The following is a 26585-nucleotide window of genomic DNA, read 5'->3' on the forward strand; positions in this document are numbered from 1 at the left end:
TTGCCCTTAACACAGCTGCAAGATCACACTCTACAGAAGACGAAATACACTACTGGCCATTAAAATTGCTACACCAAGAAGAAATGCAGATGATAAACGGTTATTCATCGGACAAATATATTATACTAGAACTGACATGTGATTACCTTTTCACGCAATTTGGGTGCATAGATTCTGAGAAATCAGTACCCAGAACAACCACCTCTGGCCGTAATAACGGCCTTGATACGCCTGGGCATTGCGTCAAACAGAGCTTGGATGGCGTGTACAGGTACAGCTGCCCATGCAGCTTCAACACGATACCACAGTTCATCAAGAGTAGTGACTGGCGTATTGTGACAAGCCAGTTGCTCGGCCACCGTTGACCAGGCGTTTTCAATTGGTGACAGATCTGAAGAATGTGCTGGCCAGGGCAGCAGTCGAACATTTTCTGTATCCAAAAAAGGCCTGTACAGGACCTGCAACATGCGGTCGTGCAGTATCATGCTGCAATGTAGGGTTTCTCAGGGATCAAATGAAGGGTAGAGCCACGGGTCGTAACACATCTGAAATGTAACGTCCACTGTTCAAAGTGCCGTCAATGCCAACAGGAGGTGACCGAGACGTGTAACCAATGGCACCCCATACCATCACGCCGGGTGATGCGACAGTATGGCTGTGACGAATACACGCTTCCAATGTGCGTTCACCGCTATGTCGCCAAACACGGATGCTGTAAACAGAACCTGGATTCATCCGAAAAAATGTTCTGCCATTTGTGCATCCAGGTTCGTCGTTGAGTACACCATCGCAGGCGCTCCTGTCTGTGATGCAGCGTCAAGGGTAACCGCAGCCACGGTCTCCGAGCTGATAGTCCGTGCTGCTGCAAACGTCGTCGAACTGTTCGTGCAGATGGTTGTTGTCTTGGAAACGTCCCCATCTGTTGACTCGGGGATCGAGACGTGGCTGCACGATCCGTTACGGCCATGCGGGTAAGATGCCTGTCATCTCGACTGCTAGTGACACGAGGCCGTTGGGATCCAGCACGGCGTTCCGTATTACCTTCCTGAACCCACCGATTCCATTTTCTGCTAACAGTCATTGGATCTCGACCAACGCGAGCAGCAATGTCGCGATAGGATAAACCGCAATCGTGATAGGCTCCAATCCGACCTTTATCAAAGTCGGAAACGTGATGGTACGCATTTCTCCTCCTTACACGAGGCATCACAACAACGTTCCACCAGGCAACGCCGGTCAACTGCTTTTTGTGTATGAGAAATCGGTTGGAAACTTCCCTCATGTCAGCACGTTGCAGGTGTCGCCACCGGCGCCAACCTTGTGTGAATGCTCTGAAAAGCTAATTGTTTGCATATCACATCATATTCCTGTTGGTTAAATTTCGCATCTGTAGCACGTCATCTTCGTGGTGTAGCAATTTTAATGGCCAGTAGTGTATTAATAATAATAGTAACCTCAGAGTTTTTCAGATGATCCAGTTATCTGTAATGTATTGTCTGCAAGAAGCTGCATAAATATTCAGTCAGATCTTGATAAGAATTCAAAGCGGTGGAAAAACGGCAACTTGATTTAAATGTTCATAAATGTAAGACTGTGCCTCCACAAAACGAAAAAATGGTATTATATGACTATAATATCAACGAGTCACTGTTGGAATCGGCCGACACATTAAGTACCTGGTATGAAATGGAATGACGACATACGCTTAGTTGTGGGTAAAGCTGGTGACAGACTTCCATTTACTGGAAGAATACTCGGGGAGATAAGTCAGCCTACAAAGGACTTTGCTTACAAACAACTCGTACCACCGGTTCTAGAATGTTGCTCAAGTATGTGGGACCCGCACCAAATAAGACTAACAAGGGATACTGAACGTATACAGAGAAGGGCAGCACGAATTGTCATGGATTTGTTTGACCCGTGGGAGTGTAACAGAAGTACGCGAGGCACTGAACTTCCAGACTCTTTAAAGACAGACTCAAACTATCCCGAGAAAGTCTATTAACAAAGTTTCAAGAACCGCCTTTAGATGGTGATGCTAGGAATATACTTACAACCCTCTACGTACCGCTCAGATAGGGATAGCGAGGATAAGATTACAATAAGTACTAAGCTTACAAAGGCATTCAGTCATTCTTCCCGCGATCCATACGTGAATGGAACAGGAAGAAACCCTCATAACTATTACTGTGGGACGTACTCTCTGCTACGGTCTATTTGCAGAGCATATAGATGTAGATGCAGATGCAAATGTAGAAGATGCTGTTTAGCATCGTATTATCACAGAGTCTTCCGTAGTTTCGGGCAATTCTCGTTCTCATTTTCTTTCCTTTTTTCATCGCAGTGCATCTTAATTTTCGTTTCATCACAGATGCAGGAATTCTGCTCTCAATTTCTTCTGCACTTTCTCGAGTCAGCCTATTCATCCACAGTGGTTCCTACTTGTACTTCGGTCGATTCCAAGTTGAGCTCCCATTTTCTCTTTCAAAATTACCTAATGTTTCTCATTTCAGTTCGCAAATACTGTGGATTCCTATAAAATGTTAGATTCCAGTTTAAGTGGACTGCCTGTAGGTATTTGTTATGATTTCCTAAGGCTTCTGTGCATGTACTGTATCTGCACCATCGAGCGTTTCCTTACCTGTACTTTCCAGTTCCAAATTTCCTGCTGTTTGTTCGCTCCCAAGTGTCTCGATAATGTCCGTACTTCGCTTACATACAGGGTGGCGCACGAATTGTTTTACCATTTTGTTTTTGAATATAAACTGTGTCAATACAGTCTGAAAAGAACATATACTACAATGAGGAACCGTCCATGGAGATTTGTTCTGAGCACATGGTCAATATGTCCGCCATTGGGGAGCCAATTTTGTCCGTGAATCAAGCGAGCTGGAAACCTGAGTGAAATGGTCCGCATGTCGAAATGCTCGTGTAAAAACTCCAATAGTCCAGACCTCAATCCATGTGACTTTCTTCTTTGGGGGTTCCTAAAGGAAAAAATTTCCCCGAAACGTCCACAAGATTTAATGGAGCTCAGAAGACTTATTCAACAAGCTTGCAGTGAAATTATGGACGACATGTGCCGTAGGGTAATCACTAACTTCAGTATTCGTTTGAAGGAAGGTCGGAAACGAAATGGTGGCCATTTTGAGTATGCGCTGAGTTAGAACAAATCTCCATGGGCGGCTCTTCATTGTAGTATATGTTCCTGTCAGATCGTATTGACAGTAAAGTTCATATTTCAAAAACAAAATGGTAACACATTTCTTGCGCCACCCTGTATGTTGCCAGTGAACATGGGCATTTGTTTTAGTAGATTAAAGAATTCCCTATGATCACAGTCAGTCACATCCCCCATGCTCCTGTTCTAGCCACCTGGCAACCAGCCTTTCCCGCTCACTCTTTTCTGTTCTCCTTCTATCCCACTTAATCGGTTTCCTGCCTCTCAAAGTGCCGCGAGGTTTGAGGCGCCGTGTCACGGATTGCGCGGCCCCTCCCGCCGGAGGTTCGAGTCCTCCCACGGGCATGCGTGTGTGATGTTGTTAGCATAAGTTAGTTTACATTAGTTTAAGTAGTGTGTAAGTCTAGAGACCGATGACCTAGTAGCTTCTTCAAATTGCGCTGTGTCGTCCTTCATTTTGATTGCTAAGTTCTGAACGTTTCTTCCATATCATCATCAATTTCTGAGCTCAGTGATTCTACTGTAGTCGTTAAGGTGCCATATTCGGCAACTAAATCTCAGTTCAGCTCCTCCTTTGACGCCAGCAAGTCTGCAGTCTGCCTTTAACTCTTCGCTGTGTGCTTACTCTTTTTATCAGCGTGGCCAAATTGGCCAATCATGTTCTGCTCAGAGCTACATGCACTGCTGCCCTCTGTTCACTTATCGTTGCTTCAGCCTCGCCCGCACTCACGCTTAGTAAGTTGTGCACTCGACCCCAAACACTGCTAGCTGTGAGTGGAACAGGCTGTGCACGTCCTAAATCTAAACATCTCCGCTGCACCACTGAAGTCTGGCTCACTCATTTGCCTCGCATCGGAGGAACCTACTGTTTCATTTTGCACATTTTCGTCGCTAAAAGTGGGGAGAATCCATCTCCCACACGTCTCTGTACCTTCGAAGTCTCTTTTCTAGGCATTTCGTCTACTTACCACCTTTTTTCTTTTCTCCTCGTACTGCTTTTGGAGCGACTACACTTTCGAATAACGCAAATGAAAATCTTATACAGAAAAAACACTATCTGAAACATTCACTTAAATAACATGCTAAATTTTTACTAAGTTCATCACACTGGCTAAACAAGGGATTCATCACAAGAAACCTAATAGAATGAAAATGAGCTTCACACGCAATTCCCAGCTCAAAATCGTCACACGAGCATTAATTACATTTAAAAAAAACTCCCCAATGAAAAGGATTACGACGAAAAGCTCCCAAAGTACCATAAACACACTTCACACAAAATTCAAAACAGACATCAAAGACGACACTGTTTCATAAATCACCCACAATGAAGAAATTGTGAGAGATCTGTAGAAAATAAAATTTACGTGTTAGTACACCCTAACAATGTCACAGCATCAACATGAGATCCCTGGGGTGACCGAAATCCTGTGCAAAAGGGTCTCGCCATTATGAAGGCTACCTGTTCTCCGCAAAATTCAGATTTAATGGCAAAGTCGGTGTTCCGAATGAAACCTGTTCCTGACTTCAAATACCAACAGCCACCAGGCAAACAGAGGTTATTTTCGTTTCATTGAGCACGCACCAGACACACAAACTTAGTTTGTGGCTGAAATTCGTTCAAGTACTGGAAAAATAGCCGAGAAAACCACTACCTGTCAGGCTGTTGTATGAGCTAAGGAATGAAATATCCTCGTACTGGATACACAAGACAACATATTACAATTTTATTGATCGCTATTACGGGAGGATAAGAACTGAATGCAGCCCCCAAATGCGGAACCCAATCTGCCAAATATGGGGTAGGATTTACTTGATACAGACACTGACCATATCCATAGATTATATAGTTTTGAAGAATGCTTGCTTATTCTGTTTTTAAGTACACTGTGACAGAGAGCAACTACCTTCGACAGTCAACTTCTGAGGACAAAGGCCCGTTGCAAGAATTCACTATAAACCCAATAATTAGACAGTACAATTACCGAATAAGAGCACCTCTACTCTGTACTTGACAAAGAATTTTATGTTCGGTTTTGGCCTCTAATATGAGACACAAAACACCTGTGGGGAAGGAAGTGGATCTAGCACCACACATTCCACACTCCAAAGGGAGCTCACAGTTGAAAATAATCTTTCCACAACATTATTTATGTCTGGTACAGCAGGAGCAAAACTCACAAGTGAGTCTATATTTTTACATGAAGTACATGTACTTTTAAGTGTATGGAATATATCACACAGTTTCTTATGTTTCCAAATTAGCTTTTTCCAATTCCTCAAGTTTCTGGGATACAATGTTGTTCACGCATCCTATCTCGTCTGAAATGTTGCACATCAGTCTACTGTCTTAAGAATTATCAGAAAATTTAAAAGTTAAGCCCAAGAAACAGTATTTTTTTGTGTTATCCAATGAAATTATTTCAGTGGTTGAAGTGGAGAACTCTACTTTTCCAAACAAGTCAGAAAAGTGTCTTAGAATTCGTAAAAGGCTCGTATTTTGACTGAGTACCTTCCTTTCCCAAGTTACTTGAAATGGTATTGATTATTTCTTGAAGCAAGCGGAAACCGTGGTTATTTCCAACTTTTGGATTGAATTTAAAAACATTTTCAATGGGCATTGTGTGAAATGAAGCCAAAGAAGTGACTGTGGGTTCTCGAAAATTTGTTTCAGCAACGTGGGACACCTATTCTGAGATAGAAAACAAGATTTCAAAGGTTCATACGTATCAATAACTTTTGTAACTCCTGGCAACAATGACAACCATCTAGTTTTAATACTACCTAGAACTTTGCCGTACCCAGTATCAACGAAATCACAGAATGATTTCAGTTGGTCCACACGTTGAGGGTAATTGTGTGTCGTCCTCAGTGTAACTTATTTTAAGTTAAAGTAGTACGTGAGCCCAGGCACCGATGATCTCAGCATTGATATCCCTGTAACGTTCTTTAACGAAAACTTGTCACACTCGTCCGTCGTTTCTGGAGTAGCAAATGATCGACACAAATCGCGAAGCTCGCGCGTAAGTCACTGGCACTCAGCACGATGACGGAAGATGTTGTGTTCACACCTCTCCTCATCCCGTGACCAAAATGCAGCGTCTTTGTTCCATCTTTGCGTTGACCAAAAGCGGTACTGGGAAATCGGTTGACGAAATCCGGTTTTTTGGGGCGCCAGGCGAAGGGTGTGTCTGTTGCCAGCTGTATAGCGCGGTTCGAGATAACTGACTGTGGCGTGGATGGGACGCAGGCGGTCCGGCAATGCCGACACGGACGTAGACGCCCTGCTGCAGCCGTTCCCTCGCCTGCCGCGCGAGCTGGCAACGCCGCCCCGTGACGTCAGCGCTGAGGGGGGGGGGGGGGCAGCCGGCTGTCTGTGCGGTCCAGTTGTGACGCAGCAGCCTGGAGGGAAGCAGCGTGCCACGTTGTCCTGCCTGCCCAGACAGAGCTCGTGTATCTTGTGTCTCCACGGGAATACCTCAGAAAGGTTGTTGTTGTTGTGGTCTTCAGTCCTGAGACTGGTTTGATGCAGCTCTCCATGCTACTCTATCCTGTGCAAGCTTTTTCATCTCCCAGTACCTACTGCAACCTACATCCTTCTGAATCTGCTTAGTGTATTCATCTCTTGGTCTCCCTCTACGATTTTTACCCTCCACGCTGCCCTCCAATACTAAATTGGTGATCCCTTGATGCCTCAGAACATGTCCTACCAACCGATCCCTTCTTCTGGTCAAGTTGTGCCACAAACTTCTCTTCTCCCCAATCCTATTCAATACTTCCTCATTAGTTATGTGATCTACCCATCTAATCTTCAGCATTCTTCTGTAGCACCACATTTCGAAAGCTTCTATTCTCTTCTTGTCCAAACTATTTATCGTCCATGTTTCACTTCCATACATGGCTACACTCCATACGAATACTTTCAGAAATGACTTCCTGACACTTAAATCTATACTCGATGTTAACAAATTTCTCTTCTTCAGAAACGCTTTCCTTGCCATTGCCAGCCTACATTTTATATCCTCTCTACTTCGAGCATCATCAGTTATTTTGCTCCCCAAATAGCAAAACTCCTTTACTACTTTAAGTGCCTCATTTCCTAATCTAATTCCCTCAGCATCACCCGACTTAGACTACATTCCATTATCCTTGTTTTGCTTTTGTTGATGTTCATCTTATATCCTCCTTTCAAGACACTGTCCATTCCATTCAACTGCTCTTCCAAGTCCTTTGCTGTCTCTGACAGAATTACAATGTCATCGGCAAACCTCAAAGTTTTTATTTCTTCTCCATGAATTTTAATACCTACTCCGAATTTTTCTTTTGTTTCCTTTACTGCTTGCTCAATATACAGATTGAACAACATCGGGGAGAGGCTACAACCCTGTCTTACTCCCTTCCCAACCACTGCTTCCCTTTCATGTCCCTCGACTCTTATAACTGCCATCTCGTTTCTGTACAAATTGTAAATAGCCTTTCACTCCCTGTATTTTACCCCTGCCACCTTTAGAATTTGAAAGAGAGTATTCCAGTCAACATTGTCAAAAGCTTTCTCTAAGTCTACAAATGATAGAAACGTAGGTTTGCCTTTCCTTAATCTTTCTTCTAAGATAAGTCGTAAGGTCAGTATTGCCTCACGTGTTCCAGTGTTTCTACGGAATCCAAACTGATCTTCCCCGAGGTTGGCTTCTACTAGTTTTTCCATTCGTCTGTAAAGAATTCGTGTTAGTATTTTGCAGCTGTGACTTATTAAACTGATAGTTCGGTAATTTTCACATCTGTCAACACCTGCTTTCTTTGGGATTGGAATTATTATATTCTTCTTGAAGTCTGAGGGTATTTCGCCTGTTTCATACATCTTGCTCACCAGATGGTAGAGTTTTGTCAGGACTGTCTCCCCCACGGCCGTCAGTAGTTCCAATGGAATATTGTCTACTCCGGGGGCCTTGTTTCGACTCAGGTCTTTCAGTGCTCTGTCAAACTCTTCACGCAGTATCATATCTCCCATTTCATCTTCATCTACATCCTCTTCCATTTCCATAATATTGTCCTCAAGTACATCGCCCTTGTATAGACCCTCTATATACTCCTTCCACCTTTCTGCTTTCCCTTCTTTGCTTAGAACTGGGTTTCCATCTGAGCTCTTGATATTCATACAAGTCGTTCTCTTATCTCCAAAGGTCTCTTTAATTTTCCTATAGGCGGTATCTATCTTACCCCTAGTGAGATAGGCCTCTACATCCTTACATTTGTCCTCTAGCCATCCCTGCTTAGCCATTTTGCACTTCCTGTCGATCTCATTTTTGAGACGTTTGTATTCCTTTTCGCCTGTTTCACTTACTGCATTTTTATATTTTCTCCTTTCATCAAGTAAATTCAATATTTCTTCTGTTACCCAAGGATTTCTACTAGCCCTCGTCTTTTTACCTACTTGATCCTCTGCTGCCTTCACTACTTCATCCCTCAAAGCTACCCATTCTTCTTCTACTGTATTTATTTCCCCCATCCCTGTCAATTGCTCCCTTATGCTCTCCCTGAATCTCTGTACAACCTCTGGTTCTTTTAGTTTATCCAGGTCCCATCTCCTTAAATTCCCACCTTTTTGCAGTTTCTTCAGTTTTAATCTACAGGTCATAACCAATAGATTGTGGTCAGAGTCCACATCTGCCCCTGGAAATGTCTTACAATTTAAAACCTGGTTCCTAAATCTCTGTCTTACCATTATATAATCTATCTGATACCTTTTAGTATCTCCAGGGTTCTTGCATGTATACAACCTTCTTTCATGATTCTTAAACCAAGTGTTAGTTATGATTATGTTGTGCTCTGTGCAAAATTCGACCAGGCGGCTTCCTCTTTCATTTCTGTCCCCCAATCCATATTCACCTACTATGTTTCCTTCTCTCCCATTTCCTACACTCGAATTCCAGTCACCCATGACTATTAAATTTTCGTCTCCCTTCACAATCTGAATAATTTCTTTTATTTCATCATACATTTCTTCAATTTCTTCGTCATCTGCAGAGCTAGTTGGTATATAAACTTGTACTACTGTAGTAGGCGTGGGCTTCGTATCTATCTTGGCCACAATAATGCGTTCACTATGCTGTTTGTAGTAGCTTACCCGCATTCCTATTTTCCTATTCATTATTAAACCTACTCCTGCATTACCCCTATTTGATTTTGTGTTTATAACCCTGTAGTCACCTGACCAGAAGTCTTGTTCCTCCTGCCACCGAACTTCACTAATTCCCACTATATCTAACTTCAACCTATCCATTTCCCTTTTTAAATTTTCTAACCTACCTGCCCGATTAAGGGATCTGACATTCCACGCTCCGATCCGTAGAACGCCAGTTTTCTTTTTCCTGATAACGACATCCTCTTGAGTAGTCCCCGCCCGGAGATCCAAATGGGGGACTATTTTACCTCCGGAATATTTTACCCAAGAGGACGCCATCATCATGTAATCATACAGTAAAGCTGCATGCCCTCGGGAAAAATTACGGCTGTAGTTTCCCCTTGCTTTCAGCCGTTCGCAGTACCAGCACAGCAAGGCCGTTTTGGTTATTGTTACAAGGCCAGATCAGTCAATCATCCAGACTGTTGCCCTTGCAACTACTGAAAAGGCTGCTGCCCCTCTTCAGGAACCACACGTTTGTCTGGCCTCTCAATAGATACCCCTCCGTTGTGGTTGCACCTACGGTACGGCTATCTGTATCGCTGAGGCACGCAAGCCTCCCCACCAACGGCAAGGTCCATGGTTCATGGGGGGGGGGCTCAGAAAGGTAAGGCAGGAATTTATGGGAGCGGCGGATGTTCTGCACGCTTTTGTGTGGTTTTTGTCGCGTAACTCACTTACTTTGTCTTACTTTGAAAAATTACGACCGCTACGAACAAAGGGGGTGGCTAACAGTGTGTTAAATTACCGTCTTGAGTGTTCAGTGATTTATTGGTCGTTACTTGTGGCCTTGCTCCAGTCTATGAAAACTTGAGCGAGAATAACGTGGAACGAATGGAAAATAACGCCACATTCAGTCGGCTAGTGTTTCGATGTGCCAGTGTAGATTTCCACGGAATTCACGTAGAACAGGCATTTAAAATGAAAACCTCGCGTTCTTGATTATGTTCGTAGGACGCAAGTTTACGAAAACCATCAAACGCAGAACTTTGCAGTAAGCGAGTTTTAGTGCGACAAGGCGTGTAGCGGCTTGCAGGCGTGGGAGAAATTTATTTTTTAATGTTTCGCGTAATGTGGCCGAATTCAGACATCTAAAATGTTGTCAAGATGTACTCATTCAGAGGTATAATCTTAAATTGCGGTTGTCACACAGTAAGAGAAGTACCGCAGTTGGAAACATTGCGCGTCGCGAGGTAACGTGACTAAGGGCGCTGAAATACGCGGGCGTTATTCAGCCAGTATTTCAGAATGAGGGCAGTTACCGACTTCCAAGAAACTGCACGGAAGACTACGGGAACTGGAGAGATTTTTCCGCTACCTCCCCCCCCTGCCCCCCCCCCCCCCCCCCCCGGCCACGTTGTCGCTGTTCATGGAGTCAACTTAGACATCAGACGTATCGTTGTAGTTTATCGGTACCTAGCTATTCGCGACGCAGTTTGCAGACAGTATCACCACACCCCGTAGGGTATCTGCAACAATTACGTCGTCGTACGGCCCACACATCAGCAGACATGACGTGTCAAAAATTTAGACGCGCGATAAACGGGCTTTTCTTTAAAAAGGAGCGCAAATTAAGCAGACTGTGTTTACCCAGTATTTCAGAATGAGCACTTGCTTTCGAACACACGTTAAGAACAATTTCAAACCGTTTCTAAACTTTATCTCGCTTACATGCTTAACGTCAGATGTTACACACGTAAACTCGTCTGCAAAGTAATCAGACGTAGGAAGCTGTCTCGTGCGCGGGCGTAGCGGATCCTGAAATCCGTTCGCGAATCACAACTCGTGGCGTGACGCCGACACGCTTGTGGCGATGAGACGCAGCACTCGCGTCCATTTCAGTATTTTCACAATGTTCTGGAGTTAAGGTTATGGTCGACGAGCAATCTGTAGCTTTCCCCAACACGCTCATTACACACGGGCGACCATTTGCGTAGTAGTTGGCGAATTCTTGAGAATTTATCGTAATGTTTGTGCTTCACGAAATAAACATTTCGTATTTTTTATCGCCCTGTCACGTCTCTTCGTTTGTGATTTGTTGATGAAATTTTTTTTTAGCACTCTACAACGCTGCATCGCTTTGTTGGGCTGTTCTCGTGTTACTATTTGTCTGATGATGAGAGAGCCCGGTGTGTCGACAAAGGAACGCGTCAGCGACCTGTGAGGCGCGCCGTGTTCTGTGCGGCCTGCGCTTCAGTCGTATATTATGTGAGGGAGGAGTGAATGTCGGTGATTCTGACGCCGTCACTTACCAGCTTCTTTATTTGACGTTGAAATGACACGATTAAAGTGCAGTGTAGATTTCTACGTGCAGCCTGTAACGGCGGCAGAATCTAGATTTAATTTGTGCCATTTCCAGTGCAACAATTGCGACAGTCGAGGTAGATTTGTTGTTAGTTTCCGTCAGAGGCTGAATCACGTCAGAATTATAACATTTGTGGGGGCATTTGCTACTTATGTTTGACAGAAACCTACAGTAAACATTATTTCGTTTAGCCAGATACTGTTACAGAAGCCTTACCCGTTATTGATGGTAAGTCACAGTTTCGGAATCGTCGGTGGCCACTGATGTCGCATTTACAGACACTTCGGCATGACAAAGTACTGAAGACGACCCGTCTTGAAGAGTTCAAAAATGCCATGTCAGACTGCACATCGTCGTAAAACGCAAATTTGAATACCAAAACCATAAAATTGACAATTTTCTTGGCAAACTCAACACGACGACTGTTGAGTGTGCTCCCCTCATCCACTGCCAGCAAAGAACGCGTGACGTCACGGAAAAGTGACTGTCGTCACACGTGACGGACAGGATGATTTGATAAAAGTTGCACGAATTTTATGTATAATAAGTAACCCGGAATCGGTGCTGTAAATGCCCTTCACTTTCGTGACGTGGAACTATGTGTGGTGGTTTTCGTATTTATACTCGCCTATCACAAAATATACAACGCAATTGATGCACGCCGTATTAAAGAGCTGTTCAAAACGTATCGTGTGTAGCGAGATAAGATTTTCTGAATTGTAGAAAACTGTGGCGTTCACGGATGAACAGTAGCGGCAGCCAAAAGTTTCCTAAAAAAGCCTCCATTTAATCGCGATTGTGTGGAATCAGCTCTTTAGGTGACACATAGATATCCAGTAATAAGGGAGTAAGGTCACTCGTGACTTGGGAATGTGTACAGTGTTTCCTGGTGCTTTCAATTCATTAGGTGTTCTGTCCACCAGTAAAATGTGATAGCCGCATAAAATTTCACACTGTGGTGTCTCACATGATACTTGGGCTGGCAGTAAACGTGACTCAGCGTGGAGACGGCGGCGAGGTGTCGCCCTGACACGTGGCTGAGGGTAACCTGCGTGCAGGAGGAACCGTGCTGTACCGGTGTGCGGACATTCGCCACGATTTTAGCTGCTCCGAAGGGCTGGGTCCCTTGTCTCCCCCTCCTCCTCGCCCCCCCCCCCCCCCCCCCCCGCGTAGTAAAGGTACTTACTGAGCCTTTCCGCTGGTTTACTTAACACAGGACCAGAATCTCTTTGGATTTTCCGCCACATTTCTAGAGATACTTTCGTGAAACTGTTAAATGCATCTTGCATTGAAATTCGCACCAAATTTCGAGACTCAGTAAAACTTCACCAATCTTGGAGATTTTGCGTTCGTCTAAATTATACTCGCCTTTTTCGGTGCTCCGGCGGCAGCTTTCTGTCGTGTTTTGTGTACCATGGGGTATCAGTTCCGTCTCTTATTAATTTATTTGGTACGAATCTCTCGAGTGCTGTTGATAACATTTCTTTGACCTTTAAGCCTCATATGGTCTTCACTTACATAGTTTGGAAGGATTGGGGAGTGTCTCTTACAAAGAAGTCTACCGATTTTTTAGCAGCTTTTATAAATAGATATATTTAGCGTTTAGTTTTGGTGAATTTCTTTGTTACGGAATTGATCCTCGCTACGACTGTGTGTTCACTAATCCCTGTATCCGTCGTGATGCTTGGGATTATTTGTGGCTAAGAGGTCAAGTGTGTTTTCGTAACCATTTCCAATGTGAATGGTCTCGTGAACTAATTGTTCAAAATAATTTAAAGAGACCATTTAGAACAATTACAGAAGTTGTTTTGTATAGGGTCTGAAAATGAACTTTTGACAACATATGGAAGGTAGATTGAAGTCGCTACCAACTATAATTGTATGAGTAGCGTACCTATTTGTGATGAGGCCCAAGTTGTCTTTGAACTGTCCAGCAACTGTTTCATATGAGACCGGGGGTCGGCAAAAGGAGCCAGTTATTACTTTATTCAGGTAGTCGAATATAACCTCTGCCCACCCTAAGTGACAGGAACTATCTGCTTCAATGTCACTTGTGAGTTGGAACAGGCATTACATTATTTTTCCTTACGTTGTGCTTCTTGTTTCTGTTGTAGTGCAGATCATTACAATTAAGGTTTTTCCCTCCAAAACCTAGCATGTTTTCTCTGTGACTCTGTAAATACCAGAGCTAAACAATGTAGAACAACGTACGTTAAAAGCATAGCATTCTGTTTTACCACAGTTCCGTATCTCTAACATTTTAAAAATGTACGTAGACTTTGGATGACATGTCAATCATAGAAGTTCTTATCTCTATTTAGTAGCGTATTTTCAGTCATGTTTTGAACATTGTCCCGCTACACTTTATTAACTGTTTCGCCGCAAGAGATACCGGATTTTAGAGAGTAAATTAATATGGAGTATGTCGTTCTTCTTTTCAAACGTTCACATACCCATTTCTTCTTCCCTTATTGTCTTTTGGGCATGCAGTTGTAGTAATTAAAGTAGGCACATTGCAGTGACCAAAAAGAAATGATTAGCGTACATTCGCACTCTTTTACATCTTTCCGTTCTTGTTGTTGTCATGGCGATAGACTGTTTCTATCTCAATAAGTAAGCGTGAAAGGAAGCTACCGTACAGACAGAGGGATCTGTATTTATACTTGGCACAACTAATCACATACTGACTTAGTCGTCGGTATTGCTTTCGTTTCCCAAATGTTATAAATGTTTACATTTCGGAGAAGCAGCTCTGTATTTCCCCGAGATGTCGATGGAGGTCCCTTACGTACTGGTTGCATCGAGTAAGATGTGAAGACGGCGGTTCGAAAGCGGACAGAAGTAGTACGAGGAATTGCGTCCCTAACCTGAGGGATCGCTAGTCAAGCTACCTGGCGAAGGGGCAAGTGTGGCAAATGCCCGGCGTGGCAAATGTCCATCATTCGCTGTACCACTGTGTGCTTGTAGTCTGAAGTTGAGCCACTCGCAGAGGTCCATCGTGGGCTGTAACTGCTGTATGGCAGCGAAACTTGGTATGCTAATGCGCCCTTGCGGAACCGATTTACACTGGAAAGAAATGTTCCCATATGTAATGGATTGGGAACGGAACGTGCACAGGAAGGGACAAAGAAGTGAGAAAGGCAGAATGTCGATATTATTAACCGCCACTTGCAGAACTTGTTCAGTATGAGCACCGGAGACTTCCGCGAGGTGTTGCACAGTGACAGATTCGCACCTGGTAACCGACATTGGAATTGATTTCCTCCGGCGCCAACTGGTTTTGCGTTAATGCATTAGCATGTCTACAGTGTTTCGCTGCCTTACCATACTCACAGACCACAGTGGACTTCGGTCAGTAGCTGCATTTTACTTACGAGCACCCGGTACTTGAATGTCTCAGACGGAGAAAAAAAAAATGGTTCGTGAAAATTTCGCTGTCGCCTTGGTGGCCCATGTGGTCATAAACCATTTAGTAGTTAATCAGTGAAAAAAATCTGCAGTTTTCTCAGACTTCCGTCGTGTGTTTCACTTTTCTCAAAGCATCAAGGCTCTGCAAGTACCCGTATTTCCAGTACAGGCGGCTGCCTAAACTGGAGCAGCTCGCAGCTGCTGATAGCGGCCGTCGACATTGACCCGTGGCGTAATGGTGTGCTGCGTGACGTCACACACACTCACGGATACAACAGAACGCGTGGCTGCTATATTATTTTCTGTAAAGAGTGTTGTGGTGGAAAAGTGATACGTTGCTTGGCCAGAGTTCTGGTACAGGTTGTCAGGTTACAGTATGGTTGTCACTCAGCGAAGCCAAAGAAATGAAATGCTACAGTAACAATTTTTGTGTGGCACGTATTTCACGCATGTTAGCTTTCGAAGAGTGTTGTATGTCCGTTTTGGTGATGCACAGTTGGAATCGGCAGGTTCAGTGCTGGGCACCGTTTGTCCCTAGTGTGGAGGCAGGTCCACACCTGTGCAACTTTGCGTGTGCGAGAGACGCACGCAGCCTCTGCAGCCTGTGCAGCCAGCCGGCCAGCCGCGCACGCCCCCGACACGTGAGCACGGCGCCCCGCGGCAGCCCCCACTCTCCGGACGAGTACAGACCGCGCTCTCTCCCGTCCACGGTGTTTTCTTGTCTGTTTTTTGTACTGCGTCTCACGGTTACGTTCCTGTGTTTCGCGCCCTTTCAAATTTTCGCAAGCCCATTGGCCGAGTGGTCTAAAAAGAAACAAAATGGCTCTGAAGATCATCGTGCATACATACCTGTGGCGCGAGTTCTCGGTAACATCCAGTATGGCCTCTATTTTGTGTAATCAGTGATCGAGTGGTCTTCTGCTAATATTTCAAGTTCATTTGAGTCAGCCACAGTGCAATGAAACCCTATTTTAATCGCTAGATTTTCGAAAATAAACATTAACAGAAACAGGGCTGTAGTACAATTATAAACATTGACTTAAATATAGGAGACAACCGCAATTACGACACACACACACAGTTTAATTACACAAACCCGTGACCAGTTTCAGATTTTCAAGCATCCATTGTTAAGTGCTTTTGCAAGCTGATCAGTACTTGCGTTAACCGCCTACGGCCAATCCAGCGATGCGAAATTTCGTCGTTTAGGTAGCAACAAACATCGATGCTCCCTGAAGGAATGAGTAGTCCAAACAACCACAATTGCAACATATCGAGGTAAGATGTACCCGGCACAGTTGTCTCACAGTATTAAAACGGCCCATTCAGCTTCGCCTGTCACACAGCACAGGATACATTAACCCTCGGCGAATCTCCTTCATGCGCCGAAATTACCTGAGGTTTTTCAGTACTCCACTCGCTCACATTGCGGAGATAAACTTTTTCAGTAAAGTGTTAGTTGCTTTGTCGCTGAATATCAGCGTGGGGGCGAAATGTCCATCCTCAATTGATCCCTGCAATGTGGCGCAAATCTGAAGGCGCCGGCCGTAACAGTCCGCTTTTAATTGTTGTAAGGGATCCGGACAGTACGGTTTGGAGTGTAACCGCCGACGCACTGTCTTCCACACACTTTGCTGCGGTGTTCAGAGTTCGTGGCTTCTGCGTGCTGTTGACTTGTGTGGACTGCGTACAGAAATCTCGTTCAGCCCCCCCAACCCTTACACGGTTTTTTGCACCTGCCACATTTGGCCAAATACCTCGCATGTTCCAACACACGAAAAGTCTTCCCTTGCCTTGTCGGCATTTTGGCAAGGCGCTGAATTCGTAATGGCATGCAATCATATTCGTACACTTAATACTTCGGAAAAATGCGAATTGTGGAAACGAGTGAATCGTTGACGGTAGCCCTCTGTCTCGCCTTTTATCCGTCGTCCTTAGTTTCTACACCAGTACGGTGCTGAGCAGCTCAACTCATGATATCGATCCCCTTGCTCATTTTACAAAAGGCCAAGAAGTCTTTAAATTCTTAGTCAGTCCGGTTGACAACATTGCATTTACGGATTATTTCAATAACGTACGTAATATCTGTACACGTAATGTGCCTCCAGGAACACCCGCGAAATGTTAACCATCAAAGTACTTCTGTGCCCTTACAATTAATCACTGCAGCGCCTAATTTTAATTCGCAGAATCTCTTACTTTTTGAACGCGCTTGGTTACACTTCACGTGCTGACTTTAACCCCAGTACATACACTGTGTACTTACTGTCGGGAATCGTTCCGTAAGCAATGAAAGATAATGTACGTAAATGATGAGTATATGCCTACTTCTACTGAACCCATATTACTCCTCTGTGGTACACAAGTTAATTACGTACGTACATGTAAACGATGCAGTTCCGCGTGTAACTGACGTATACAAAGACGCAGGTATCGTTAATACGTCGAGTGTAAGTGTTTGAATTCTAAAATTGGATGTAGAAGTTCGTTATGTGGAGAGCCAAGTACGGAAACCACTGCATCAGTGGCTTTATTCTTCTTTCAAAATAATGCTGAGAAATTTATACACAAGTGCTTTCTAACGCGTAAATACCTAGTGTATGGTGAGCTGTCAGTGTTGCTGTTCATTAACTTGTAATTCACGCCCTACCTACCCTTAGTTCACTTAGTGTCACTGAAGCGTCGTTCCTTTCCGTACGTAAAACTGCGATTACAAGTTACGAAATGCCACAGTAGGTGAAGTAACGCCCTCTATAAAGCACTGCAGCACCTTTGCTTGTCTCGGAGTTGCACAGCTGATACAATGAATTTTCGTTACCACTCACGAATAATTCCGTCTCTCGTTTACTGACGATTAAAATGCTTAATACTTGGGCAAATCTGCTGATAGCAAATATCGTTCTCCTTACTGTTCATCAAAATGTCCCCGACGTTCCATGCCTTCTTTCTTTTGTCGTGTAAATTTTGCCAACTCCAAGGAAACAAGACGACCGGCAAGTCAGGGATTTTTGTCTCCTTATATGAGTTTCAAACAGCTGTTTCTCTTTCTTTTTCTCTTACAGAAATTAGTATTGCGTATTTCTTTATACTTACCGCGTGTACAAACTATTTCCTCTTTTTTACTTATTTACTTAAAAATATGCGAATAATCGTTACCACCTAGATGGACGTAAAACATGAAAAATATATCTATGGACGGTTAGTCTCTAAATTGGCTAAAAGAGAATTACTACCATCTTTGTAGCCTCTTTCATGTAGGTGCTTTAAAAATATATTCATTACATGATGAACGGTGCAGTTTTTTATAAACTCACGCAAAGATTTATTAACGTGACTTTTCTCGACCGAAATATTTCAGACAGGACTAAAGAAAACGATGGCGTCCACTCTTGGCAGTTTTTGTGTGGTGATCCACAGTGCGGACCTTACTGTAGTTAGTTTCTTACTGTGCTTAGTTTGAAGCGTCAGAAATTAAATTTGGTATTTGAACCTAAAGTAATTGCAGCTTGCGGGGATGACGTCATATAACGATATTTTGCGCGGTTAGATTGTAAGAATTCGTATATTTAACTAAGGGATTCCGAGGGATTTTTTCCCTTGCTCTTTCTTCAGTACAAAGCCACTAAATGTGGCACCAGTGCTCCGGTAGTATAAAACCGAATACGGCGACCGGTCAGTCTCCTCTGCATCAACGAATCAGAGCGCAGACAACAGCCACTTACTGGGAACCGCTGAAAGTGACCAGCGCAAATATACAAGGGTTACTGCAAAAAACAGCCGCCATAAAATAAGTTCCGGCCATCGTACTCGGCGCAGCACAACGGAACAGACAGGGAAAATTTAGGTTCCTCTTCCGCCCACGAATGGCGCGTGGGTAGGGTGATCCTCGGTAAGGCGTCTTTATTGGCCGCAGTTTCTCGATTTTTCTCGTCGTTGTGATTTCCCTGCAAGCCTGGAAGCTTCGAGGAGACGCGCTGGCGCTGCGGAACAGCGGCTTGTGGGCAGGAAGCGGGCGTCCGCGCAGTGCAGATAACTGCGGGTCGCCAGTCCAGGGTCAGCGGGTGACGTCACGCGGCGAGGCTGGTGGAAACCGGCTGCAGTGAGAAACACAGTGGCTGGAAGGGGGGGGGGGGGGGGGGGGGGCAGCAGCGAGACTGACGTCACGGCGCAGCGAAGAACGGCTTCGGTGAACAAAGTACCTTCCTCCATATTCCGCAAAGTCGTGTGAGGTTTGAATCTGTAGGTGGTTACTTAGTTTTACTGCATGCCCCATCACGATATTAATTTTGTGGTGCTTTAGGTTTAGATTTGATTGATACACGACAAGTGTGTTGGAAAAGAGCACCATAACGTATTACGGTTATGCACATGAGGGTATACAGGTACATTCATGGCGGTGCATTTTGTGTGGTTCATATCGTTTGAAAGATGTTTCACGCTGATACGGAAAACACTGGGGCGTAAAATGTGTACGCCAAAGGAATTTTTCAGGCAGAAGAACGTTTCCTTCAGCTTGTATAAATCATACAGAAGTGTACATGTTGGCATAATTTGACAACAGTAATTGTATAAATTTTTCGTTCCTGTTTAGATATAGTAAAAGTTGTCTGTGGACTGGCGCGGACACACACACACACACACACACACACACACACACACACACACACACACACACACACACACACACGAGTGGTCCTACAAGAGTTTAGTTTCTACCGACTGAGCTGCGGAGCCATGGAAACAGAATGAGGTGGCGGTGTTTGCCGGGAGATTTGCTCCCGGGGTTGCTCGGCCGGTAGGAGAAAGCCGTAACGTTTCACGCGACTTGGCCCATCTGCTCGGCGGTGAGATGAGCCGAAGTTACGGGGGCGGCGCAAACACCCAGACCCCGAGAGAAGGAAATTAGCGACTCTGTCGGGAATCGAACCTGGGACGCTAACCACGGACTGCGGACACTGCTGCACCGACCGTGAACACGAGTCTGTCTGGGATACGCTGTGTGGGGCTCACCACCTCTCTTCCCTGCTAGAAGCAGTCAGTGTTCCGAAATTCTTCCGTTCATTATCGCCTTAACAACGTCGCGTTTTGTCTCTTGGGGGGGGGGGGGCGCCCAAGGGGGGGGGGGATGTGAAGATGTTCTACAAAGCAAAAATCTACTCGCATTTTCACCTAGAACATGCGAATTTCTTCTCAGATGGGTCTCTGATAAGAGCCGTGCTGTCCGTTCAACGGAAAGAAAGATTGTGTTTTGCGGCATCGAATATCCGCTGACAAACTTCGGGGTCACGTTATTCTGTTTACACTTATTAATAAATGAAATGTCCATGCTAGTACTCGCAATTACGTAGGAAAATTATATTACAAATCGTCTACTTTCAAAAAGAAATTCATAGCTCAGATCCTCAATAACAGAATTGCGGAATTGTATACAAAGAAAGATGGGTTAAACGAGAAAGCTTACTTGTTGTATCTTGAAATATTGATGCACTATTCGAAGTCTTAAAATTATCGAATAGATGATTTTTGGGCACTGGCCAATGATTTCATTGGTAAACAGAAAGAAGAAACACGCTGCCAGTCATACGAAAAAGCGTCAAATTTGTGTAAGGGTGTTATCAGAGGTAACCAACAAGGATGTTCGAATAATAAAGTTTTAACCCACGTTCTGTGAACGTGTTATTAGTAAAACTTATATAATATTTCCAACAGCTAAGACCCAGTTACTGTCCAAAGGGCTGAAATTCAATATCGCACCTGCGATTAAAGAACCGCACGTGATAGACAATTTCATAGCAGGCCTTAAATTAGGTTTGGAGTGTACCAAAACGCCAAAGAATGTTCAAATGCGGTTAGGCTAAGAATTCTGTGAAATCTTAGGAAATGAATTGTCTGTCGCTCGATCAAAGCATTACGTTATAGAACCGTGAAAAGTTTTAATCGTAAACTGGAGAATAATGGCGCCCTAGTTACGAAAGCCGATAACGGGAACTCGTTAATTATAGCTTCCGTATTTCGGTTACTTCGGCCGGCTTTAAACATCTAAAATGTTGTAATGTACTGATTAAGAGGTATAATCTGACACGCAGTAAGGAAAGTATCACATAATCGTCTTGTGGTGCAGCTCTTCTTGTTGTCTCCGTGCTTGCTAAGAAAATGGGATGAGAAGCTCGGCCTTATGCAAGACACCTTTTTTCTTTATTTCACACATACATGTTTCAGCACTTTTGTGCTTTAGTCAGTGGGTTCTATGTCTCCTTTTAACTGTAAATTTGTAGTGGTTCTAGGCGCGCAGTCCGGAACCGCGGGACTGCTACGGTCGCAGGTTCGAATCCTGCCTCGGGCATGGATGTGTGTGATGTTCTTAGGTTAGTTAGGTTTAAGTAGTTCTAAGTTCTAGGGGACTGATGACCACAGAAGTTAAGTCCCATAGTGCTCAGAGCCATTTGAACCATTTTGAACTGTAAATTTGTTCTTAACATATTAACATTTGTGTCGTTTACAACATTATGTAAAAGTTGCATTTATAACTGAATTGGCGAAAAGTGGGTGTAATCATGAGTAACATGCGTTACATGATATTATTGTCCACTTATTTTGGTAGCTGTTTTGCTACACAATATACAACTTGTCATCTGCAAACAGCAAAACGTAATTCATTTTAAATGCGAACATTTTTAGGTTAGGCATTACCGTGACTGTTACTGACATTAAATGAAACAAAAAGTTCACTGTTACCAGTCACCGTTTTATTTATTTCCACGACGCGTTTCGAAGGTTTAAACCTCCGTCATCGGGTGGATTTATATTAGTAAGTATTACATTTGTGTGTTGTCTTACGATTTTTTGTTTGTTATGCATTTACGAACGGAAATAAGATTGTGTCGCGTTTTCTTTCCGTAACTTACAGTTTTGAAGTTGTGGTACGTTTCCCTGTATTGTTGGAGAAGTAAATAGGCTTACTTCTGTGCCTTTGTTCGCGTGGCAATGCAGTTTGTCAAAACAGGGGCGGAGTTTTCGCTGCCATTACGTGTTGTTGTGGCTCTGTGGCGTTCATTTGTTTCGTAGCGTGTTCTGCTGGGTGAGGCGCGCGAGCTTCAATTACATTTGGCGTTAGTGGTGTGTGTGTGTGTGTGTGTGTGTGTGTGTGTGTGTGTGTGTGTGTGTGTGTGTGTGTTACTTGTATAGTTCTTCCGAAGAGGGTTTTGTTGCACAGTGATGTGTATTCATTGAGTACCTTACTTCCTTGGGCTCTTGATTTTTGGATGTGGTAGTTTTCCTCTGTAGCTAATTTTTGGTATAGGCTGCTGCTAGTTTTTAGGATGTGAAGGTCAGTTGTTGGGTGGTGGTTGTGTGCTACCAGGTGGTCTGCAAATGTTGAGTGTGTGCTATTGCTTTTCAGTGCTCTGAGGTGTTCATTACATCTGGTTCTGAAGGTCCTGCATGTTTGGCCCACATATACAGATTGACAGCAGTTGCAAGTAAGTTGGTAGATGTCGGACTGGCTGTATTTGTCAGTGTTGGTGGTATTTCTTCAGAGTCTGCTCTGTATTGTGTTGTTGGTTCTGTATGCTATGTTGAGTCCTTGTTTCTTTAGTATATTACCCACCCTGTGTGTGACCTTGTTGTTGCAAGTCATTATGTGCCATTTGTTGCTTACTGCCTGCTGATTTGTTGTGTGATGTGTGTGTTTGATGGTTATGTGCTGTTTGTTTCTGTATTTTCTGGTTTATTTTGTCTCTCTTTGCGTCATATCCATTCTCCTTTGCAATTTGCTTTATCGTGTTCAGTTCTTGTGTGTAGTCATGCTTGTTTGTGGGTATTTTGTTCAGCCTGTGAAGTAAATATCTGAAGCTGGCTTGTTCGTGAGATATGGGGTGATTGGATTGGTTATGAATAATGGTGCTGGTGGGTGTGGGTTTTCTTTAGATTGTGAATTCATGTTTGTTGTTTCTCTTGTGTATAGTGAGATCTAAGAAATGAAGTTTTTCATCTGTTTGTGTTTCTATGGTGAATTGTATTTGTGGGTGGATGGAGTTTATCATGAAGTTCTTTTATGCGAGACAGTGGTTCATCTATTAAGCAAATTATGTCATCTATGTATCTGTACCAATATACACTCCTGGAAATGGAAAAAAGAACACATTGACACCGGTGTGTCAGACCCACCATACTTGCTCCGGACACAGCGAGAGGGCTGTACAAGCAATGATCACACGCACGGCACAGCGGACACACCAGGAACCGCGGTGTTGACCTCGAATGGCGCTAGCTGCGCAGCATTTGTGCACCGCCGCCGTCAGTGTCAGCCAGTTTGCCGTGGCATACGGAGCTCCATCGCAGTCTTTAACACTGGTAGCATGCCGCGACAGCGTGGACGTGAACCGTATGTGCAGTTGACGGACTTTGAGCGAGGGCGTATAGTGGGCATGCGGGAGGCCGGGTGGACGTACCGCCGAATTGCTCAATACGTGGGGCGTGAGGTCTCCACAGTACATCGATGTTGTCGCCAGTGGTCGGCGGAAGGTGCACGTGCCCGTCGACCTGGGACCGGACCGCAGCGACGCACGGATGCACGCCAAGACCGTAGGATCCTACGCAGTGCCGTAGGGGACCGCACCGCCACTTCCCAGCAAATTAGGGACACTGTTGCCCCTGGGGTATCGGCGAGGACCATTCGCAACCGTCTCCATGAAGCTGGGCTACGGTCCCGCACACCGTTAGGCCGTCTTCCGCTCACGCCCCGACATCGTGCAGCCCGCCTCCAGTGGTGTCGCGACAGGCGTGAATGGAGGGACGAATGGAGACGTGTCGTCTTCAGCGATGAGAGTCGCTTCTGCCTTGGTGCCAATGATGGTCGTATGCGTGTTTGGCGCCGTGCAGGTGAGCGCCCCAGTCAGGACTGCATACGACCTAGGCACACAGGGCCAACACCCGGCATCATGGTGTGGGGAGCGATCTCCTACACTGGCTGTACACCACTGGTGATCGTCGAGGGGACACTGAATAGTGCACGGTACATCCAAACCGTCATCGAACCCATCGTTCTACCATTCCTAGACCGGCAAGGGAACTTGCTGTTCCAACAGGACAATGCACGTCCGCATGTATCCCGTGCCGCCCAACGTGCTCTAGAAGGTGTAAGTCAACTACCCTGGCCAGCGAGATCTCCGGATCTGTCCCCCATTGAGCATGTTTGGGACTGGATGAAGCGTCGTCTCACGCGGTCTGCACGTCCAGCACGAACGCTGGTCCAACTGAGGCGCCAGGTGGAAATGGCATGGCAAGCCGTTCCACAGGACTACATCCAGCATCTCTTCGATCGTCTCCATGGGAGAATAGCAGCCTGCATTGCTGCGAAAGGTGGATATACACTGTACTAGTGCCGACATTGTGCATGCTCTGTTGCCTGTGTCTATGTGCCTGTGGGTCTGTCAGTGTGATCATGTGATGTATCTGACCCCAGGCATGTGTCAATAAAGTTTCCCCTTCCTGGGACAATGAATTCACGGTGTTCTTATTTCAATTTCCAGGAGTGTATTATTTTGTACTGTTTTGGTATTACTATTTTGTCAAAGATTTGTTTTTTCCATCTGACTGAGGACAATGTCAGCTAGGAGGCCACTGATTGGGGATCCCATGGGTAGTCCATCTTGTTGAGAGTGAAATCTGTCGTTGAATGTGAAGTAGTTTTGTTCTGTGATGAGCCTGAGTATGGATAATATTTCTTGTATGTTTGTTGTGGGTATGTTTCCTTGCAGTTGGAGGTTTCTTTCTATTATGTTGATGGTTTCTTCTGTTGGGGGGTGTGTGTACATTGAAATTATATCAAATGAAACCAATGTTGCTGTGTTTGGTATGTTTTCATTTCTTACTTTGTCTAAGACTTCTGTTGTCAGTGTATTTGTATATTGTCTGTAGCAGAGTGTGTTTGGTGAAGTGGTATTTTGTGGCTTTGGTGAAGTTTATTCAAACATATGGGTATTCTGGGTTTGTGAACTTAAGGCAATGATTTTAGGGTGGGGGCCTTGGGATTTTACTGTATCATTTTTTAATCTGTGTTTCTGTGAAAATTGTTTCTGTTTCTCAGGGTTTTCTGTAACTCACTTTGGTATCGGTTTGTTGGGTCACTGGTTAATTCTGTGATGTTGTTGCTTTGGATGAGTTCTAATATTTTGTGAATGTATTCCTGTTTGTTTATGACTATTATTGAATTACCTTTGTCAGATTTTGTGATGATGGCATTTTCTTGTGTTAATTTATTCTGTAGCATTCTGTAGGTTTTTTCTTCAGGAGTCCTAGTGTTTTCTTTTATGGTGGTTTCGTTCTCTTTGATTATGTTTCTTATTTCTTCAGCAATTAGTTCTCTTGTTAGGTTTGCATTGAATACAGGTGTGTTTAGCCTTTCTTGTTGCTTTATGATGTTTTCAGTTGCTGTTATGATATTTTCTACTGTCCTGTGTTATGTTTGGGACTCTTTTCAAGTAGGCTGCTTTCTTGTTCAGATAATGTTATGTCCATTAGATTAATCACTGTTTTGTGAAAGGTGTGTTTGTTGTATTGGTGGTGGTATTGGTGGGTGTTTGTGTGATGTAACATTCTTGTGAGTTTCTTTTGTTGGATTGTCTGTTTCCTGCCTATTATGGTATCTGTGTATGCTCTAACCCTGTACATTAGTTCATTATGTGATTAGCTAGTTCTATATGCAATCTGTATAATTCAATATTCAGAGTCAGTTTTTGGAATACAGAGACCGGATTTCTTGCTTTATTCACATGATTTCTGCTTTACGTTTTGTCTGCTGTGCTGCTGGTGACATGTTGTTTACAGTTATTGTTATATAGTTAGGTACAATTTTATAAGCCAAACATAGTTTATTGAACTTAATGTTGAGTATGGTTTTATGAAATCTGATGGTTGTTCTGATATATGTTGAAGAGCTGTGATGGAAATACCTGGCTTGGTGTAGGAATAATCATCTTGTGGTGCAGTTCTTCTTGTGGTCTCCATGATTGCTAAGAAAATGGGATGTATCACAGCTGGAAACTTGGCGTGTCTCGATATGACGTAACTCACAGTTCTGAAATACATGGTCGTCATTCACCCAGTACTTCAGAATGATGGCAGTTAGCGACCCGGAACCAACTTCAGACAACATTTCAAACACTTGAGATAATTTCCTCTAATGTCACCCCGCCCCACACGCATACACACACACACGCACATAAACATGCGCGCGCACTGGGAGATTGGCATGTCGAACATTTAGTCGCGTGAGAGACTTCCTTTTGTTTAAAAAGGAGTGTCAACTAGCCACACTGTAATCCAACTGTGTTTCAGAATGAGAGCACTTGTCCACATCGAACACACGTTAAGAATAATTTCAAACCGTTCCCAAACTCCTCTCATACATGCGTAACGTAGGATATCACACGCGTTAACTCATTTATAAAGCAACCAGTCGTCGGGCGCTATTTTGTGTGTCGGCATTGCGTGTCCTGTAATCCACTCGC

The 26585-nt window shown here is 44.2% G+C and overlaps 1 protein-coding gene across 2 annotated transcripts in view; it reads left to right on the forward strand.

Annotated features, from left to right (window-relative positions):
• Nucleotides 1-26585, forward strand: part of LOC126426720 (ankyrin repeat domain-containing protein 65-like) — a 128014-nt gene that overhangs the window by 18529 nt on the left and 82900 nt on the right. Inside the window, exon 1 of one of the 2 annotated variants that reach the window (XM_050088642.1) lies at nt 6558-6668. The exons of the other annotated variant lie outside the window; for it this stretch is intronic. The gene's annotated coding sequence lies outside the window, so the exon portion shown is untranslated. Of the gene's footprint in view, nt 1-6557; nt 6669-26585 lie in introns of those variants that run through there. 2 annotated transcript variants of the gene reach the window in all.

This window comes from Schistocerca serialis, chromosome 11 (assembly GCF_023864345.2).
Source record: "Schistocerca serialis cubense isolate TAMUIC-IGC-003099 chromosome 11, iqSchSeri2.2, whole genome shotgun sequence".
NCBI classification, from domain to species: domain Eukaryota; kingdom Metazoa; phylum Arthropoda; class Insecta; order Orthoptera; family Acrididae; genus Schistocerca; species Schistocerca serialis.